The sequence below is a fragment of the Mustela lutreola genome, chromosome 15 (assembly GCF_030435805.1).
Source record: "Mustela lutreola isolate mMusLut2 chromosome 15, mMusLut2.pri, whole genome shotgun sequence".
Lineage (NCBI taxonomy): Eukaryota > Metazoa > Chordata > Mammalia > Carnivora > Mustelidae > Mustela > Mustela lutreola.
In genome coordinates, this window is record NC_081304.1 from 56220338 (window position 1) to 56232447 (window position 12110).

Consider the following 12110-nt stretch of genomic DNA (forward strand, 5'->3'; position numbering starts at 1 on the left):
ATCTACCTATAGATACATAGGTAGATACATATAGATACCTATATCTATCTATATCTATATATATCTATAGATATATATATCATATTATATATTCTTTTATATATTCTTTATTTATTTATTCTTTTCATGGGTCTGTTGGCCACCGAGATGTCTTCTTTGGACAAATGTCTATGCAACCAGGGCACCTGGGTGGCCCAACGGGGTTAAGCCTCTGCCTTCAGCTCAGGTCACCATCTCAGGGTCCTGGGATCAAGCCCCGCATCAGGCTCTCTGTTCAGCAGGGAGCCTGCTTCCCTTCCTCTCTCTCTGCCTGCCTCTCTGCCTATTTGGGGTCTCTGTCTGTCAAATAAATGAATAAAATCTCTTAAAAAATAAGTCTATGCAACCTTCTGTTTTGGGGACTGTTGGCTTGTATCAGTTCTCTATATATTTTTTTATATCAGCCCCTTATTGGATATATCATTTGCAAATATCTTCTCTCATTCAGTATATTGCCTTTTAATTTTATTTTGTTGACGGTTTCCTTTGCTGTGCAGAAGCTTTTTATTTTTATTTGGTCCCAATAGTTTAATTTTGCTCTTGTTTCCCTTGCAGAGGAGATGTATCTAGAATAATGTTTCTATGGCTGATGTCGAAGAAATCATTGCCTATTTTTTGTTCTAGGAGTTTTACTTTCCAGGAGTTTTTTTCTTCTAGAAGTTTATTTCCTGACCCGTCCTTGCATTTCTGGGGTAAATCCCACTTGATGGTGGGAAATGATTTTTTAAAAATATATTGTTAGATTTGGTCTGCTCATATTTTGTTGATAATGTTTGCATCTATGTTCATCAGAGATATTGGCCAGGTGGAGGCGGGGGCAAGGGGAATGGGGAGTTATTGTTTAACAGGTGTAAAGTTACAGTTGCACAAGGTGAATGAATTCTAGAGATCTGACATACAGCATAGTGTTTATAGTTAACAATATGGTTGATATTGTGTACTTAAAAACTTACTAAGGTGATAGGTCTTATGTTAACTGTTCTTAATATAGACATACACACACATACACACACACAATCCAAAGGGACACAGGGAGACTTTGGGAGATAATGGTTATATTTATTACCACAATCGTGGTGTTGGTATGGTGGGTATGTGCATATGTCCCAATATCGAATTGTGTACATTAAATATGTGCAGTTCTTAGTATCTCAATTATATTAATAAAGCTGTAAAAAAAAGACTGAAAAAGACATGCACAGAAGTGTGCAAAGATAGACATATAAAGTTATCTTTTGTAGGATTTTCTACAAAAGTGCAAAGTGAGGAATAATCTAAGTAACTGCCTATGGGTAGTTGTAATGGGTAGTTAAGTACAAGGTAGGACATGTTCACTATTGCCCATTCATCCCACCTTAGCACTTACTGTTTGGGTAGATCCCAGTGGCGTTCTATGTGCAAGCACTGTGACCCTCGAAAATCGGAGGCAGCGACAATTTTCCTACAAAGGACCAGGTAGGAGCCATTTTTAGGCTTTGGGGGCAGACAGTGTCTTTCACAACTTCTCTACTCTGCCCTTGTAGTATGAAAGCAACCACAGGCAAAATGTAAATGTATGGACATGGCCATATTCCAATAGAACTTTATTGACAAAAACAGGACGTGGACTGGAATTAACGTGTAGGCTACAGTTTGCTGACCCCTGATCTAAGGCTTTCTTTCAGCCCCCTTTTACAGCAGGAATAAAGTGCCGGGCAGCCAATTATGTCAGGAACAGCTATCACCTAATGACAGGAAAAAATTGAAGGGTAAATCCTACAGAGTCCTTGCCCATTGTGGGGTGAATAACTTGGAGATTCCTACCAGGATTAAGTCTTAGTTATCCAAAGCAGCAACCTACCCATTGACATTCATCCTTTGGCCTTTTTCCCTTCATTGCCTCCTTCCACAGCTCCCCAGCAAGCTTCCTGGGGATCACTTCCCTAACAAACCAGTTGAACTAAAATTTTTCTTAAGATCTGACTCTGGGGGGCAACCCAGCCCAAGATGGTTGGGAAAAGACGTGACTAAGAAGCAGACCTACAGGGTGGGTTTCTGAAGTTGGATCCTTCTCCAACTGTAGCACTTCTGTGGTTAAGAGGGTATCGTCAAAATCTTCATCATGCTTTCAACTCACACATACTAAGATCTTCATGTGTGGTTTATTCGGATAGAATAATAGGTGGAAAGGCATAGACTTAATGATGCTTGAAAGGTATGGGCATAGCAGTAAATGTAAGTATTGTTGACTGCCAGAGAATCTCTACTGAGAGAAAAGAACAAACTCAGGTCAACCAGTTAGCAGCTTAGGGCATGCAGGGAATGCCAGGAAGTATCCACTGTCATCTGTAAAGAGCTTCTCATCTCCTGCAGGCAGAGGGAAGCCTATACTAAAAATCAGGCCCAAGACTTCATTGTAAGAATAGCAGAATTATAACGGAGGCTGAATGCACAGCCCAGTGTGTCTCCTCAGATGAATATTGAGAACTTGAAACCACTTATTCCCTCCAAATGCTATGAATCCGCAGAAGTGGTCTTCTCCCTCTTGGTACCCGGCATCAGCCTTACTGCCTAGAGATCAGCAAATGAGATTCCTAAGGGGCACACCTTAAAAAAGATCATTTTGTCCTCCTCAGACTCTGCCTCTGCTTTTCGCATTATCTCAGAGTGAAAGTGAGGATCAAGATTCAGGATGACTCAAACAGAGAAGTGTTATTCCTGCTAGGAGAAGAAAGTGGTTGTTTTCAACAAGAGATGCAGGGCACAGCTGGTGTGTTCTGGAATGATGTGAGAAAATATATCTGGGCTCTGGGTGGTGTTGGACCAAAGAAATGGAAATATAAGCTTTGTAGTGGAAAGTTTATGGTAGAGGCATACTCTCCAACAACTGTAGACTTCACATGGTGAGGATAATAGGAGAGAGACAAGACAGGTGGTTGAAATGGCTTCTTTTTTCCTTTTGCTTTACTTTTTTTTTTTTTTAAACGTAGGCTCCACCCCCAGTGTGGAGCCCAGTGCAGGGTTTGATCTCACCACCCTGAGTGAGAACAAGCCATGAGCTGAGATCAAGAGTTGGACGCTCAACTGACCCAGCCACCCAGGTGCCCATAGAATGGCTTCTTTCTGAAGCTGGGAAACAAGGATGAGTTACGGAAAATGAAGCAAAGATGCTGGAATGGCCTTGGCATAATTTTGAGGAAGATGTCAAGATGTTAGAGATGAACTTACATTTATAGAGACCAGACAGCTGGCACACCCGCCGATCAGGTTTCCTGGGAGGCCCCAAGGACAGGCCCTTTACTAAAGGACTAAAGAATATACTAGTGCAGGGGACCCCAGCCTTGTTGAGAAGCTCAGTGGTAGCTTCCTCTATAGCCCAGGGTTGATAGTTGGAGATACTGGAGTGAGTCTAGGCTCCCTTGTAGCATATGGGAATGAGAAAATTCTCGGAGAGCAGATACATGATGGTGGCTTGTAAGCATCAGAGGCAAGGTGGATTTAGTGATCAGAATGGACAGCAATGCTGGAAGCAGCCAGGAGGCCTGGAGCTGCAGGGCTTGGCGGCAAAGCATAAGAGACCATGGCATTGTTAGGAGCAGCTAGGTGCGGCACAAATAGGATACCACTTGGCTTGTATAACCAAAATAGATCAAGAGCAGATGATCACCATGCTGTAGCTGGTGGCCCAATGGAAGACAATCCAACATCTGATTTCTTTGAGCCAGTTGTCAGATCCAGAATCCTGTGTTTGAGGGAGATACTAGATCCTCTTGGAGAAACTCTTAAAGAGCCTCAGCAAGAATACATGGTACTCATTCCCCAGCCCTTCTCCAGAGAGGCCTCCAACTGTAGAGAAGGAAATACCCATAGAGCATGCACTGCACCATGCTCTACAGAAAGGGAACCACCTACATATTTTAAGGGCAATTGGATCCATGGCTTGAGCTGACACCAGTGCCAGAGAAGCCAGAGCACCATCCTGATGACCTAGTTAAGAGTGGTTTTGTGAAAACCAGGTGATAAATGGAGTCTTGGCCCAAGCCCATTTCATAAATGCCCAATGAGTCTGCCAACCCACACTGTGATAATGTTTATGGTTTCTGAGTGCTTAATTGGGTCGGATATGCTTAGCAGCTGGAAAAACCCTCTCATTGGTTCCTGACCCACAGAGTGGAAGCTGTTAGGGTGGAAAGGGCCAAGTGGAAACCCCTGAAACTACTCGGCATTCCAGCCAGGACAGTAAATTAAAAGCGGTAACTCATCCCAGCTGAAATGGCAAAACTAGTGCCTCCACCAAGACACTAAAATGTGGTGGAAGTGGTGATGGCCATATCTCTACTCAGTGCATCTACTTGTAAAAACCAACTGGACCATCAGGAGTGGCACTAACCACTCCCACAAATGAAACCAAGCAGTAGAGCCCATCAGTACTGCTCTGTGAGGTGTTCAAGCATCTTCCCAGGAACAGATCCACACATATGTAGGCTTTGTGTGTGTGGCTATTATATTGTATTTTACCAAGGGATTGGCTCAACCTGCTGTCGTGGACAGAAGTTAGAACTTCTGTTATGCAACACCATAACCCCACATGGGGGTGGCCCCAAAACAGTGGTAGGGGAGATCCATGCAGGGACCAGAGCTCAGAGTGGCCATCAACTTGGGTGGAAAGTGAAGTGGTCTTAGATGAGGAAATATACAGATTTCTTGGTGCTGGCAAATGTCTTGGCTGACTGTCAGGGGGTTGGGTCACGAAAAGAGGGAGCCTAGAAGAACACAAACAGGCAATCTGAAGAAGGAAAGTGGTATATGGTAGACATACGGAGTGGGCACAAAGTGTATGGGTCTTTGTGTCTCATGTCTGTGATATCTAGGAAGCATCTACTACTGACAAGTCATTGAAGAGCCAGGTGAATAGGATGATTTGTAGATTTCAGCCCACCTCTGTCCTCAGCCACCGAGTGCCTTCATCCATAATGAAGGTATTTGTGGACCCAACAGCATGAGCTCCCGATAAACAGGGCTGGCCTACCTACTGCTGCTGCTGATTGTCCTGGCCTAGGAACCACACTGCCTGGAATTGAGCATCAGGTTTTCAGGAGACCAACTAGCACTTAGATGTCAAGTTCATCACATTGGAACTGTTCCTCCCTGGAAAGAACAGTGATTAATCCTGGTTAGGATTGGCACGTATTCTGGGTATGGGTTTGCTTTCCCAACCCTAGTGTGCTGACCAGCACCCTTATCCAAGGGCCCATGGAACCTAAGTGCAAGAGACCTATTATCCTCAGGCAAAGGCATTGTGACAAGTGAACACACAATCATGGTACCCAGTGACCTTTTCATATATTGTTTCCTCCAGAAGTGGCGTTTCTAATAAAATTGGAATAACCTCTTAACATTTAGCTAAGGGATAATATATGCTTGGTCCCAAAAGCTGAGGTCCAAAGTAGGAATGGCTTTTCTCCACACCACTGTAAAGGACCCAGTAGGGAAAATTGTGCTTTACTGTCCCCATAATGTTTGGCTTTTCTGGGATGGAAGGACTGGCTACTTGTGTGGAGGGGACAGATGTACTTGGGTAGGGGGCACAAAAGAGTTCCACTGAACCCAAAGCTATGGCTGATGGCTGACTATCTGGGGTTCCTCCGTTCAGTGAATTACCAGGCAGACAGGATTTACTCTGTGGTGAGGGTTATTGAACAGGATAGTCACGAGCAAATGGAGGGAAGGATAATCTGGTTAGGACTCATGGATTCAGTGCCCTTATGCCTGGTGACAATCAGGATCAGACAACTGCAGCAACCCACGGTTTACAAGCAACCAGGAAATCAAAGGCTTAGACTCTTTGGAGATGTAGCCTTGGCTGATGGTTCTATGTTCTATCTGGAATAAGAGCCACAGGAAGGAGATGCAGAATTGGGACCAACCACAGCAGTAGTGATTGGAGTCTGTCTGGCTCATCCTCTCATTGTAAGTCCTTTTCTAGAAATCAGGATCTCAACTTCCTTGAGCAGGGGGCAGTGCTGGGAGGGAATGAAGGTAGATATCTGAGCAGTGCCAAGGGTCAACTCTAGCACGTAGTCTGGGGTCCCTGCTCATAGCTTCTTAGCACACATGCATCAACAGTGTCAAACAGCAAGCCCTGGTAATTCTCCACCCATGAGCTCTCTCTTAACCTAATCAGGGTGCATCAGAGTGTAGGGAGTTTCTGGGAGCAGCCCTCAGCAATAACAGAAGGGAGTTGGAGGATAAATACCCTTGCTTCCTTGCTTCTGGGTGGGACATCCTGGTCCATGTTCCATACTGTTTCCCAAATGTCCCCAGGTGACGGGGTTCTAGCTGCCCACAGTGGTAACCGGCTCATGAGTGCACCTTGTACCATCCCTTTCTACTTCTGTCTCCATCTTCCCTTACTTGTGCTTTGGGGACCACCTGCCAGATAAGATGCTAGAACTCTTGTCTCGGGGTCTGAAACTGCAAGCAGCCATTTAAGCATTGCCTTGGGGAGCACTGATTCATTAAAGTAATATTCATCTCAGAAATGTTTAGTATCCAGGGGGCACCTGGATCATGCAGTCTGTTGGGCATCCGACTCTTGGTTTCCACTGAGGTTGTGATCTCAGGGTCGTGAGATCGAGCCCCGCATCAGGCTCTGTACTCAGCACAGAGTCTCCTTAAGATTCTCTGTCTCCCTCTCCCTCTGTCCCTCCAGCTCATGTTCTCTCTTTTGAGTCAATCAATCAACTGAAAAAAAGAATTCTTTAATATCCAAAACACAGATATGTGTCCATTAAAAGTTCTGAGTAATGCAGAATTACTTCTCCCTAGCATGTCAACCACAAGAACAAACCATTCTATCCTGTTTTCAGCTGAGATGTGCTAAAGGAAGATATGGCTGAGGGCCACTGGCCAGTCCGTCGACTTCGTTCAACCTGTCTCACGACTGTTCCCCTGTGACCATAAGTAGTTTTGACCACAGTGGTCAGCAAAAGGCATGCAGGCCAGCTTGTCAGGAGGGTTGCAACAGAGCTAGGAAGAACTTCAGAGTGTGAGTCTTATGCAAAACTCCAGGTGTCTCCAGGTGCCCCGAAGACAATAGAGGGGGAGCAAAGTGGTGTAAAACTCAGAGACTGGTGGGCACATTCTCACTTTACGAAGTTGCTATAACCATCAATGTATATCCAGGAATCTGTAGCCAAACTCCCATCCTGATTTCTGGGACGAAAGGAAATGATAGCCTTTGCTCATGGATTCAATACTGGGAAGGCATTTCTTAATGGCCTATACCATAGTGATCTCAAGTGCTGACAACGAGTCAGAGCTTCCATTTTCCAGAAAAAGGAGTGAGAATATGTGTGTGTCTGTGTCTGTGCATGTGTGTGTGTATCACACAGACACATATGGGCTGACATGGAAGGAGATACAAGATAAGTTTTCATACATGTGTGTTTATAAAAAGCAAATTTTGTTTAAAAATAATTATTATCTCTGCACAAGGAAATAGTATAATATCAACATAGGTTTATTGGACATTTTACCTTTCTCTTGGCATTTGGTGATAGTTTGAAATTTTTTGCCAGAAGTTTGCATTGATAATCTGAAGAAGAATCTCCACTCCTTTTTTTCTCCTGGAAGCTTCCTAAAGAAACAAAAAACAAGAACAAAACAGAAACAAAAACAAAACAACAACAAAAAGAATGAGGAACAGAAACATTATAGATTTGATGACACTGAGACATGTTCATTACTTCAAACAACAACTTGTGAGTGAGGGTTAACACGCATGGTTAAAATCCTTTAGAGGGAGAAAAGATGCTGAGAAAGGACTCTTGTCCCTGAGGTTTTTGGATGGAGAGGGAAGAGCCCAGAATTCTCAGGTAGGATTCTTTTTTTTTTTTTTTTAAGAGTTGTTTGTTTTTTTTTTAAGATTATATCAGAGAGAGAGAGAAAGCATGAGTGGGAGGGTGGGGCAGAGGGAGAGGGAGACGCAGACTTCCCGCTGAGCAGGGAGCCAGACACGGGTCTCCATCCCAGGACTCTGAGATCAAGACTTGAGCCAAAGGCAGATGCTTAACCAACTGGGGTACCCAGATGCTCCCAAGACTCTTTCTTGAGAAAAGTCAGTTTGGAACACGTGGGTAGCAGAGCAGGTTTTCCTGAAAGCTTGTTTCATGGAAGAGTGGAGAAGCAGAGCTGACCAGGAACTTACGAAGACCTGCCACCTCTGGGAAAAGTAGGAAATTTGTGAAGGAGAAACCCAAAGGTGGAAAGCATCCTTAAAACTGCAACTCCCACGTGCTGGGGAGAAAATGAAAGACTAAGACATCCACATCAAGACAACTGCGAAATTCAGAGCTTCCCTGTGACCAGGGAGATTTTCATCCAGCTTATGGAGGAAGCAAATGCAGGTGAAGGTGTGTTTGGATGAAGTAGACTCCAGGATCCTCATTCCCCCAGCTCAGCCCTGCAACTCCTCTCTCCCTGTCCAGCCCGAGAAGGATGGAGTCCATGCTGGGAAGAGCAGTGATCACAGAGAAGACAAGCAAACCAATGTGAGTGGGGAGCAGGGAACCTAAAAAAGGACACATCTTGAGAATATTCTGGAACAAAGCAGGTAAAAATTACTAGTAGAGTTCTACACGAAATAAAAGATATAATATTCTACTTGAAATGAAAGCTCAAAGAAGAGATACAAGGGCTCGAGAAAGAAACTACGGAACGGCAGAAAGGGATGAAAAGTGGGTTCATTATGCTCAAGAGAAACATGGCAAGGCAAAATGAAGACATCTGGGAAATGATGGATAACCCCAGAAGGAGTGAAAAAGAAAGGGAACGCAGAAGCACAGTCAGGAATATGAAAGATGGGATTGAGAAAATGGAGCCAAAAAAAGAATGAGTTTGACAGGGATAGAGTTTAAAGGAATGAAGAGAGAAAATAGGTCAGGAAAGCTATTCGAAGAGAAGATGGGAAATCTTTGGTGTGTCTGGAGATTCTCCCTGGGGAATTGAAAAGGGATTGATGAAGGCCAGCAGCACAGGGTATCCTAATAAACTTAGGGGAGTTCAGTGAAACATTCTAGTGGAGAAAGAATTTGATTCAGACCCCCTGTATTAGTTCTCTATTGACATGTGACACATTACCCCCAAACTCAATGGCTTATAAAACCAAACATCTATTGTTACATAGTTTCTGTAGGTCAGGGATCCAAGTTTTGCCTCCCTGGGTTCTCTGGCTCAGGGTCACTCTCGAGACAGCAACTGTGGGGTTGGTCTGAGCCGTGGTCATTCTCAAGAGTAGGCTGGGAGGACCAACTTCCAAGCTCACTCTTGTGATTGTTCATAAGATTCAGTTGCTCAATGCTTGTTGGAGTGAGCTCATCAGTTTTTCTCTGGCTGTTGGCTGGAGGCTGTCCCCTGATCCTTGCCATGGGGCGTTTCCATAAGGCTCCTCAATGATATGCCAGCTGGCTTCCCTTTGAACCACAAGTGTCTGGTAAAGTACAATTGTTTGAATCTCAGATAACCATGAATAATTTTTGAGCATAAGTATGTCCCAAATATTGCATGTGACACAGTTACACAAAAAGATTACTTGTTGCTTGTCTGAACATTTAAATTTATTGGGCATCTATGTATTGATTTGCCAACTCTGTCAACCCAGCTCAGATGAGCCAGTGAGAGAGCTGAGGGGCACAAGAAAGGTAGAAGTCACAGTCTTTTGGTAACTTAATATTGGAAGTGATATCTCATGGCTTTTATGATATCCTATCTGTTGGGAGCAAGTCATTAAGTATAGCCCACTCTCAAGGGGGGAGGATTTCACAAGGGCATGAACAATGGAAGCGGGGAGAGAATGTGCTGGGGATCTTAGAGAGTACCCAGTGTACACTCCCCCTCCACACACATACACGTATACACACACAGACACAAAAAGCAAATCATATATATGGATGAATAAGAATCAGGCATTGGTAACACTTACCTATAGGAGCACTCAAAGCTAAAAAATGGAAACAAGATCTAGAAAATTCTCAGGGCAATTCACACCACTACTTGCCACTAGGAGTAAAAGAACAAAAAGAAAGTGTGTTGAACCTTCCAACCACCAGAAAGGAAGGAAGGTCAAAGAAAGAAAGCAGATACTATAGAGTGAAAGGCTTAGTGTTTCTTTGAAAGTATTAAGAAAAGAAAGGATTTAAACAAACAAACAAAACTCAAGATGATTAAAAAAAATGGTAATTTGGCTTATCAGTAAATTTAACTCCGATAGATTCACCTTTTAAAACATTTTATTTTCTTAAATATTAGCAGACTGGACCAAAAAGCAGAACCTAGGAAAGGCAGGTAAGCAAAATGACCTGAAAAATTGAAGACAAAGCAGTGGTGAGAGACAAAACTAACAAGTGCGTGAACCAACAGACGAATGTGAAAAATCATTATTTTGGATAGAAAACGCTGTTCATCGTAAAAAGGACAGAGCTGACAATATAATGAGCATCGCTCATGAATCGTGATACATCAAACAGAAGTGTCAGTGGGCGTATGGGCAAATTGGAGATTTTATTTTTTTATCTTATTTCATTTTCTTAAATTGGATATTTTAATACACCTTTCTCAGTGTCTGACAGATGAAGTAGAAAGAAACTGTGTAGATAGAGACACCCAAGCAATGAGAAAAACAAGTTGCGTGTGATATCGAAAAATAGGTCAGAGCAAAAAGGGGAAAAAATGCACTGACCAGGGAACACTTCCTAGTAGAAATGGCATAGAGTATGTCTCCTGCACCTGGAGGAACAAATACATAAAATAACAGTGAAGGGGTGCTTGGGTGGCTCAGTGGATTAAGCCTCTGCCTTCAGCTTGGGTCATGATCTCAGGGTCCTGAGATCGAGTCTCGCATCAGGCTCTCTGCTTGGCCAGGAACCTGCTTACCCCTCTCTCTCTGCCTGCCTCTCTGCCTATTTGTGATATCTCTGTCAAATAAATAAATAAAATCCTTTTATAAAATAAAGTAACAGTGAAGTAAATAAAAAACAAAAAACCCAAAAAGCAAAAAAAAAAAAAAAGCTCTACTATCTAGAAAATGTAAACTCTTTAAAAAAAAAAAAAACAACAACTCTTGTGCCAACAAGAGAAGCCAAGCCCCAATTGCACACTTTTTATAAAACAAGGAAAATTTTAAAAGATGATGTTGATTTTGATCAGTAGAAACGAAGTCCGTTTCTTCAAAGGGTGTATCCGTCTGATCCTACCGGCCCCTTATTTGAAATTGGTTAATGGCTACCTGTTGCTTTTTGAATGAAGTGGAAACTGTGAGGCTTTCATGTTCCATGATGTGTGGTAAGTGGGGCTCTCAGGTGGTCCCTCATGGTGTCACTTCCTGCTCATAAAGTGATGGATGTCACTTTTGAGATTAGATTTCTAAAAGGCTCTGGTTTCTCACTGTGTCTCTGTCTCTGTTTCTGTCTGCGTCTCTCTGAGAGAAGAATAGGAGATACCTAGACAGGTTTGCCCCAAGAAGACAGGTCTTGTAGTGGTCTGTTTAGCAAACAGACAGAGGGAGCAGAGACAGAATGAGTGTGAAGAATTTTAACACAGTGACCATTCCCCCTGGACCATACTCACAGTGACCATACCCTGGACCAAAAAGTGTCTCTGGATCCTGTCCAGTTAGATTCAGGACTCCTTCCCCTCTGTGTGTGAAGAAGAGTAGGGAGGGTGTAGGATAGAAACCCCCTGAATGTCAATGTGTGGTATTATCTTCTCTAAGGTCAAGAGGAAAGCCCAGGGTCCACAGGGTTAGGGCTGTTCCCTCAGGAAAATGGCCAGTTCTGTTCTGTTCCCACTTCTTGAGAGCTCCCCCCACCCCACACCGCCATGTGGCCACCACAGTTCCTTAGTCTTATTCTGGAACCTAAGCATTCTTAGGACTCATGAGAGTAACTGAAAGAAGTCCCCATACCCTTCAATCCTACGTATATCAAGTCTGGAAATCACAGAATCCCAAAGAGCCACTTTCTAGTCTCCTTCCCATCTCAGAGTATGTAAAACTCCTTTAGTCCATACAATCAACCAGAGACTATAACGAATTC